Source organism: Mesocricetus auratus, unplaced genomic scaffold (assembly GCF_017639785.1).
Source record: "Mesocricetus auratus isolate SY011 unplaced genomic scaffold, BCM_Maur_2.0 Super-Scaffold_100027, whole genome shotgun sequence".
Classification (NCBI taxonomy): Eukaryota; Metazoa; Chordata; class Mammalia; order Rodentia; family Cricetidae; genus Mesocricetus; species Mesocricetus auratus.
In genome coordinates, this window is record NW_024429208.1 from 23,302,497 (window position 1) to 23,311,718 (window position 9,222).

A 9,222-nucleotide genomic window follows, 5' to 3' on the forward strand; every position below is an offset into this window, starting at 1 on the left:
CTTTTATTTTTAAAGACAGGTCTCACTATATAGCCTTGGCCAGCCTGGAACTTGCTACACAGACCAGGCTGGCCTTGAACTTGTTTTGGTCCTCCCACCTCTACCTAACTGCTCTCAGCGTTTGCATTCAGTCTTTAAAGATAATAAAAGACTTTTTATGACCCCGAGGATGAACGCAGACTCTGACCTCTGAACTGGAGACTTGGTTGCTGCCTTGCCTTCCCTGAGTCCAGCCCCTCTGAGTCATCCTGGAAACTGGTTCTACAGGGACACACCAGGGGAAACCGTGCGCCTGCCTAGGTTTGCAATGATTTTACTCGTCCTCTGTTTACTCAGGATTTAGGTTACCCTAGACTGTGCAAACAAGGCCTGAGAGCCTGCCTGGCCTCCCAGGTCATCTGGCCATACTGCTCATCCTCCCAGTAGGACTAGAACAAATGCTTCTCCAACAGATGATTGCATGACAGGCAGGCCTTCCTAGGAACCTGACCAAACAGAGACCTCTGGGAAGTGAAACCCAAGTAGGCCATAGAGAATTCTAGACCACAGACATGGAGAGTAGTTTCCCCTCTCTACCCAATTATTGTTATTCAATTTTCTTAAGTGAGAGTGGAAACAACAAGACAGGGTTTCACAGTGCAACTCAATCCTTCAATTAGAGATCCTCCTGCCTCAGCTTTCCAAACACTAGGATTACAGGCTTGTACCAGCACACTCAGTTTTGGGATGAGGGAATTGAGACCCAGAGAGGGTAAGTGGTGTGTTTAAAGCCATATAGTGTATATTCTCAAAAAGAAACACAAGAAACACAACTATATCTTCTGGGCCTGGGTTCTGGGCCTAAATACCAGGAATTCTGGGTTCAGTTTCTGTTATCTGTAGGACCAAGACATAGGGAGAGATGAAGTAAAACTTACCAGCTTTTACCCAGAAGTGGACAGCATGCACAAGACCAAAGATTCCATTCTTCGTTCATTCTATCTGTAGGAGAATCTCAATATGTGGACTTTGAAAAATTCTTTGGAGGCTGAGCATGGTGGTACATGCCTGTAATCCTAGCACTTGGGAGCTGGAGGCAAGCCAGTCATGGCTATATAGTGAGTTTGAGGCTAGCTTGGGTTGCCTGAGACCCTGTCCCCAGCCCCTCCCCCCCTTGCCTCCAAATGTAAAGCAGGGACTGGAGACTTGGCTCTGCAATTAAAAGCCCAGGTTAATCTTTCAGAGGACCTGGGTTCAGTTCCCAGCATCTACATGACAGTTCTGTTGGAACCCAGCATTATGACCCCGCCACCTGACAATGGGTGGGGCAAACATATTGGCATTCAGGCAGATACTTAGGCAGCTCAAAGGGCCCTGTGTTGTGTGACCACATCATTTGCATTACGGGCTGCTTAAGGGCTCCTGTGCAAGCTTCCCCTTTTAAGCGAGCACCTCCAAGTGCTCTCTCTCTCTCTCTCTCTCCCCCTTGCTCTCTCCCTTTGTCTCCCTCCTCTCTCCTCTCTTGCTCTCCCTTCATTGCCCCTCTTCTCTGCTTTTCTCTTCCTCCCTGCTCCTGGTTGGCCAACACCCCCCTTCTCTTCTTCCTCCCCCCTTCCCCCCCCCCCCGCAATAAATTACAGGTGGGTATGGTTCGTGTTTCATTGCCCAACGCTGCAGCAAAAGAACAAGTTCACCATCATCTGTAACTCCAGGTTCGGGGGATCACATACCTTCTTCTTGCAGACACTGCACACAATGGTGCACAGACATACATGCAGGCTCCCTCTGTAGCATCCTGGAAAGAGAAAAATTTGTGATTACAATTACAGAGGTGGTTCCTTTGGAGTTTGGTGACAGAACTGAGCCCTTCATGATAAAGTCCTGTACATCATTCATTCTGCCAGAACATTCTAAGGCATAGGATCCAAATTTTAGCTTCACATTGTCACTTACGAAAAGCAGTGCTTGGTTCCTTTTCATTGTTGTTGTTTTTGTTGATACTGTTGTTGCTCCCCGTGCCCCCCCACCCCCCAGGGTTTCTCTCTGACTTTGGAGGCTGCACTGGAACTAGCTCTTGTAGACCAGGCTGGCCTTGCACTCACAGCGATCGCCTGCCTCTGCCTCCCAAGTGCTGGGATTAAAGGCTGCCTGGCTGTTGTTGCTTTTTGAAACAGTCTAATGTGTAGGTCAGGCTGGCTTGGAACTTACTATGTAGCCAAGACTGGCCTCGAACCTTCGATCCTCCTGCCTCAGCCTCCTAAGTGCTAAGATCACAAGGGTATGATATCATGCTCAGTAGTGGTATTTTACTTTTTGGAGAGAGGGGCTGGTTTTATTATTTACTCCTCCAGGAAGGAATACAATTACAGTGTTGCAAGCTAGTATTGGAAATTTTGTCTACTCTTATTTTTTAAAGATTTACTTTTGTGTGTGTGTGTGTGTGTGTGTGTGTGTGTGTGTGTGTGTGTACACAAAGGTACCTGTAGGTACCTGCAGAGGCCAGAAACGGGCATGAGATCTGCTGGAGTTGGAGTTACAGTTGTAAGTTGTCTGACATGGCTGCTTGGACTCCAAATCATGTTCTCTGAAAGAGCAGCAAGCTCCAGTCCAAGGAATTGTCTGTTCTTTGACAAGACTACTCACATAGTAACTGAGTCACCAAGACACCACCTCTGTCTGGCCTTCGCATAGCTAGCTTTCCCCTTTGTGATGACAATGTGTTATTGGCTCTGTGACAATCCTCCTGTAGTTTTTATTGCTTTGGCTTGCTGAGGACTAAAGAGCCAAGGTGCTTCTGACCTCCTCCTGCTCCCATCGTACTCTTTGTACTCTTCGAAGAGGCATGGGGAGAGACTGTTTCTGAAAGGTCCTTATCTTCCTGGAGATCCAACAGAAGACTCGCCTGTCACATGCTCCTCCTTCTGCAGCAATCTCATCACCCAGGGCAGATTACCAGGAGCAGAAAGAGACAGGAGGTAGTGAGTGTCACAGATTTTGTCACCTGTTCTAGTGGCTGCCCCGGGCACCTTTTATTACCTGAGGAATATTTTACATGCTTCACAAGACAACCTTCATTACCTGCTGCGTTCCTCCAATTCTGCCATACCAAGCGTTATCCCATCAGCAGACACCCAAAGCTCCCATTCCTCTCTTTAGCTCAGGATGCTAGACTAACATCAGTCATCTAGATTCCTTCAAGGCTTATATTTGTGGGGCTTCTGCTTGGAATTCCACAAGATGATCATGTGCTTTCTCTCCTGTTCATCTGCCTACCACAGATAAATCATTGACCCTTCAGAAGGCTAAGAAAAGATCCCTTTCCTCTGAAGTTTGTAGGAAATTGATTTTGGGGAGGTTGGTGAGATGGCTCAGCAGTTAAGAGTGCCCACTGCCAAAGTTCAATACCTGGGACACACATGGGTGGAAAGGGAGAACTTATTTCTGTAAGCTGTCCCTTGTACTCCTCTCACACGCCACGGCTTGCAGCTTCCCCTGCAAAAATACATCAATAAGGAAGGTAGGACAATGAAAGCATTGGATCTGATAGTGTTGGGGACTTACTCATCTGTGAGGAGCAAAACCTGTAGACAACCTGTAACTTGGTACTCAAACAAGCCTTTTGAAAGCCTAGAGAGAGGCTAGTGGGAGGGACCAATCAACTTGCTATGATAAGATCCATGAAGAATGGAGGTCAGACCTAAAACGGCAAGCTGGACTGGGCTTATCTCGTCATAGAACTCTGAAAGGGACCTGGCTATGGCAGAAGCAGATGGAGTAACTGTGAGTAAATGTCACCTGGAGAGACAGGCCCAGTGTAGGTGCTGGCACAGCTGTTAAAATAACCCTAAGCAATGATGTAAACTCTCATTTAAGAGTCACGGAAGCCCAGCTCAAACAATCACAACAACTTGCCTGGACCTTACTCCATCAGACATATCTGACAAGTCCTGCATTGCTGATGAGACAGAACTCTGATGAGACAGAAACAAGAGAAAAACCTCAATGTTTTCCAAAGAAGCAAGGAAATCAGACATGGTGGTACACGTATGTGACTCCAGCACTCTGGAGCGGGAGGCAGGAGGATCAGGGATTAAGGCCATCCTCAGCTACATATAGAATTTAAGACCAGGCTAGACAATATGTGACCCTATCTACAAAAGCAATACAAAGACACATATACCCTAAAACTAAAGTAAAACAGCTTGTGAATATAGCTTAGTTGATAGGACGCTTGTTCAACATGCATAAAAGCCCTCTGTTCGATCCTTGGCACTGCATAACTGAGCATGGTATCAAACACTTGTAATGCCGGCACTTGGGAGGCAGAAGTAGGAAGCGATCAGTTCAAGGTCACCCTTGACCTCATAGTGAGTTTGAAGCCAGGTTGGGGTTGGTGAGACCCTGTCTAGAAAACAGTGAAAACAGATAAAATAGGCAGGTGAGTGAAATGAAGCCCATATTGTACATTCTATAACCACAGCCTTTGCTTTTTACAGTTGTGTCGCTTTAGAATGTTGTTGTTTTTTTTTTTTTTAAGATTACATCTCTGGTGTGTGTTTGTTCAGAGAACATCTTGTGAAGTCAGTTCTCTCTTTCCACCAAATGGATTCCAGGGATGGAACTCAGGATTTTTATTTTTATTTTTTATTTATTTATTTATTTTTGGTTTTTCCAGACAGGGTTTCTCTGTGGCTTTGGAGGCTGTCCTGGAACTCGCTCTGTAGACCAGGCTGGCTTCGAACTCACAGAGATCCGCCTGCCTCTGCCTCCCAAGTGCTGGTATTAAAGGCGTGCGCCACCAACGCCCGGCGGAACTCAGGATTTTTAAACTTGGCAGCAAAGATCTCTACTGTCTGAGCCGTCTCACTGGATCCCAATATGTAACTCTGTAACATTCAAAGAAGTTGAACAGAGTTTAAAGGGCCAAACTTCCCCTTTCACCTGGAAGAATAGTGAACACATTGGCAACAAACACTGCACCAGCCTCTCACATCCACCGGGTTGGCTGGCGGGGAGGAAAAAAACACTTGTGTTTTGGCAAAGAAGGGTGCTGGGTAAGAGCACAGACATCCAAAGTAAGATCTAAGCTATTTAATCTGTGCATCAGGCCATGACATGCAGTTTAGCCTGGGTGTCTTTTATTGCTGTTCAAATTATTTTAATTATTGGAAAGTTAAAAAAAAAACCTCTGTATTGGGGGTAGGGCAGGCGCGTGCCTAGCTGACAACCTCATGGTATGTCTGCAGCTCATTGTCTTCAAAGTTGTTTTGTTGTAGGTCTCACTGGCTTCCTTCTGCCAGAGGAAATTTCTATTTGTTTAGCTTTTGATAGAGTTACTGTTTTTGATGTTTCGTTCATAGTAGGTATCTTTGGGAAGGGTGGGACTTCCTTGGAAAATTGGTCTCAGTTTTGTGATGGCTTGGTCACCGTGGCTTTGGGGATTGGTACCTAAGATATGACCCTAGGGAGACCAGGGGGCCACTCAAGCCATAGGAGTGCACTTCCCTCTGCTTCTTGTCACATGGCAACAACCAGACACTTGCTTTGTTCTACAGGCAACTCCCACCCCACAGCTATGTCCATCTGCTTTGCCACTGGCTAATCTTGGTGGCTCCAAAGGTTGTAATGAACCCAGCTTGCTGTTGGAGCTGTATGCCTGCTTTTGTTCCCTGTCTGGGTGTGGTGGGCTTATGAGCTTTTGAGATGATTTCTCCACTTAGTTGTGGCTGTCCTGGAACTCACTCTGTAGACCAGACTGGCTTTAAACTCACAGATATCTGCTTGCCTCTGCCTCCCCAGTGCTGGTATTAAAGGCATGTGCCACCATGCCTAGCTGCTTATGACTCTTTGCTAGCTTCAATGGGTTATTTTCTTGATTTCTTCATCCTTCATATTTGGAATCCCATGTGACTTTCCTCCTGTTTATCTGCCTACTGTTATTGTATTTTTACTTTCCCAAATTCCTTTTCAACAGGGTCTCAGAAGCCACAAATCTCAGATCTCCCTACAGCCATGTACACACACACACACACACACACACACACACACACACACACACACACACACACACAGAAACACACAGCTCCTCAGCTGAGCAAGAAGTCTCAGGAATAGAAGTCAGGGCCCAGTGTGCTCAGCACTTGGGGGGTGAGTTTGAGGCCAGCCTGGTTACTAGCAAGTCCCAGATCATCGAGGGCTACACAGTGAGACCCTATCATGAAGAAAAAGTGTGCTGGGCAATGATGGTACACACCTTTAATCCCAGAAGTCAGGAGGCAGAGGCCAGCCTGGACTATAGAGCAAGTTCCAGGACAGCCAAAGATACACAGAGAGACCCTATCTCGAAAAGCCAATGAAGAAGAAGAAAGAGGAGGAGGAGGAGGAGGAGGAGGAGGAGGAGGAGGAGGAGGAGGAGGAGGAGGAGGAGGAGGAGGAGGAGGAATGTGGCAGAGGGGACATGTGCCTGTAGATGGAGGAGGTCATGGGAGGCTGTCATTTTAAGCAGAACCAGATTTCTGGTGTAAGTGTTTTTTCCCAGTTGGTAGGTGCAGGCACTGCAATGAGATCCTCCCAGCCTACACTGAAGATGCTATATGGTGTGTGTGTGTGGGGGGGTGTCCCAGAGTGGTTTCCTTCCTTCCCCAGACTCTGCATTGGGAAGCCAGTCGTTCAGCTCCTCCCTGGTTCCCAGCTGCATTTAGTCCCTTTCAGTCTCCTGCTATCTAGGGAGGCACCCGGGGTATCAAAGGACAGTTTGGAGACTGACCTTAGTTCCCCCTTCACTCACACATGGTTTTTCTTCATTAAACTCCATAAACAATTGCAAACAAGTGCATCATAATAAGAACATCAGTTTTCTCTGCAAACAGGGGGAGTTGTTTTTTGTTTTTGTTTTTCTTAGCATCTGGGGAGCTCGCTAAAGTGCAGGTAATGATTCAGCTCTGGATGGGGGTTCTAAAACCCCGAGTTTCTAACAAGCTCCCAGATGATGCCAAAGCTGTTCTTAGGAAATGACAATTTACTCAAGGTGGCTTTAGGCAGCCCTACCTCTGCCTCTCACCAGTCAGCCAAGCTCTCCTGATACTATTCTACAGATTGAAGGACTGTGCGTAGTAGGAGGGCCCCAAAACCTTAGGTTTCAGTTAGTCTTCCCTCCTCCCCTCTGCACACAGAACAGGGGGTGGAGGGAGGAGGCTACATCAAGGACTGACAGGGACTGTGCAGGTATAAACCTGCAAGCCTAGACCTGCATTATAGTCTTAACTCTGCTGCAAACTGCCAGGAGTTGCAACCACTCCAGCCCCAGTGCTGTTGTGGTGTGTGCTCTCTGGAGTCCATCCGACAAATAGCTGAGGTCCCTCTCATTCTTTGTCTTTAATTAATAAGCACAAATAATCAACAAGTCTCCCCCAGGTTCATCTGAATCTGAAGCCTTGGCTTTGCAGCCACACCCCACTCCCCCTCGTGTGTCTTTGGAAGAGGTCATCTTTTCTGGTCTCTCTGTGCCTTTGTCAGTTGCAAAGGAGGGGTCGAGAGTCAAGGGATCCGGACAAGCCAGGACAGAAGACAAGCTTGTACACAGAGGTGCTTAGCACAGTTCTTGTTGAAAGAAAAGATCAGTCAAGATGGTTGAATTGGTTTGCATTTCTGTGAAGAATCAGGTGCGTGCGTGTGTGTGTGTGTGTGTGTGTGTGTGTGTGTGTGTGTGTGTGTGTGTGTATGGGGGGGGAATCAGACATTGTTCTCCTGTCACCTGGAAGCATGAATTCTAGAATCAAGGATAAGGGGCTAGGGAGATTGCTTAGCAGGTGCGAGCATGAGGACTTCAGTAAAAATTCCCAGCACCATGCAAAAATCCTGGCATAGCCGTGCTCATCAATGCTGGGGTGGCGGTAGGGGGCTCAAACAGGTGGACCGTGGAGTCTTGATTGTTCACCCATCATCCCCAGGTCTCTGCACTCATGTACAGCCACATATGTGTACACACACAAAGGGGATATTCCAAGTACTAAAAAATTCTATACATGTATGGCAGTTAAGGAGAGGGCTGGGGGTAGTAGCTCTGACCTGAAGAGGTTAAAAAACAAAACAGGGGACGGGGAGTATGCAGGGCAGACCTGATGTAGATCTTGAAGAACAGGCATGGGCAGGGGTGTCGGAGCATCATTCGACCTCACGGCGCTGGGGACTCAGTAAGAGTGGCGGGGTATGTGGGCATCAAGGACTGACCCAGGGGGTCTGGGTAGCAGAGAGAGAGATGCCTGGGACTTTCGGTTGTGTAAAGGTGAGGACGACTCAGCCAGCCAGCCAGACTTCTTCAGGGTCTTAGCTGCTGTGAGAGGGAGCCTGAGGGGTGCTCCCAAGGGGTACAGGGGAGGCAATGCTCCATCCTAGACACACAGATGGAGATAAGGATGGTGCTGCTAACGACACCCTCATTTAAGGATCGTCATTCAAGCTGGGCGTTGGTGGCACACACCTTTAATTCCAGCACTCAGGAGGCAGAGGTAGGCAGATCTCAAGATCTCAAGGCCAGCCTGGTCTACAGAGAGAGTTCTAGGGCCTCCAGGGATACACACAGAGAAACCCTGTCTCAAAAAAGAAAAAAAAAGAAAAAAGAAAAGAAAAGAAAAGAAAAGAAAGAAAATACTCTAGGAGGTCAGAAAATACTATAGGCATTTTCTCAACTAGTGATCAATGGGGGAGGTCCCAGACCATAGTGGGTGGTGCCATCCCTGGGCTGGTGGTCCTGGGTTTTATAAGTGGACTGAACTCCTAAGCCCGTAAGCAGCACTCCTCCATGGCCTCCATTAGCTCTGGCCTCTAGGTTCCTGCCTTCTTTGTGTTCCTTCCCTGACTTCCTTTGATGATGAACAGTGCTGTGGAAGTGTGAGCCAGATAAACCCTTTCCTCCCCAAGTTCCTTTGGTCATGGTGTTTGATCACAGCAATAGTAACCCTAAGACACCAAAGTCTTCCTTCACAGACCCAGGTCAGGTGGTTGCTTAGATTCGGCCTGTCTGCAGGCCCACACTGGCTGGAAGTGACCAGCTGTGTCCAGTATGTGGGGAGGGTTGGGGTGAGGGGGAGGAGTAGGAGTGTTACTTTGAAGCACTGTTCCTTCTTCAGCCTCTGGAAAGCTGGAATTATAGGAGTGAACCACCACACCAGGTTCAAGTTACTTTATTTGTGTGTGTGTGTGTGTGTGTGTGTGTGTGTGTGTGTGTGTGTTGAGTGTGTATGT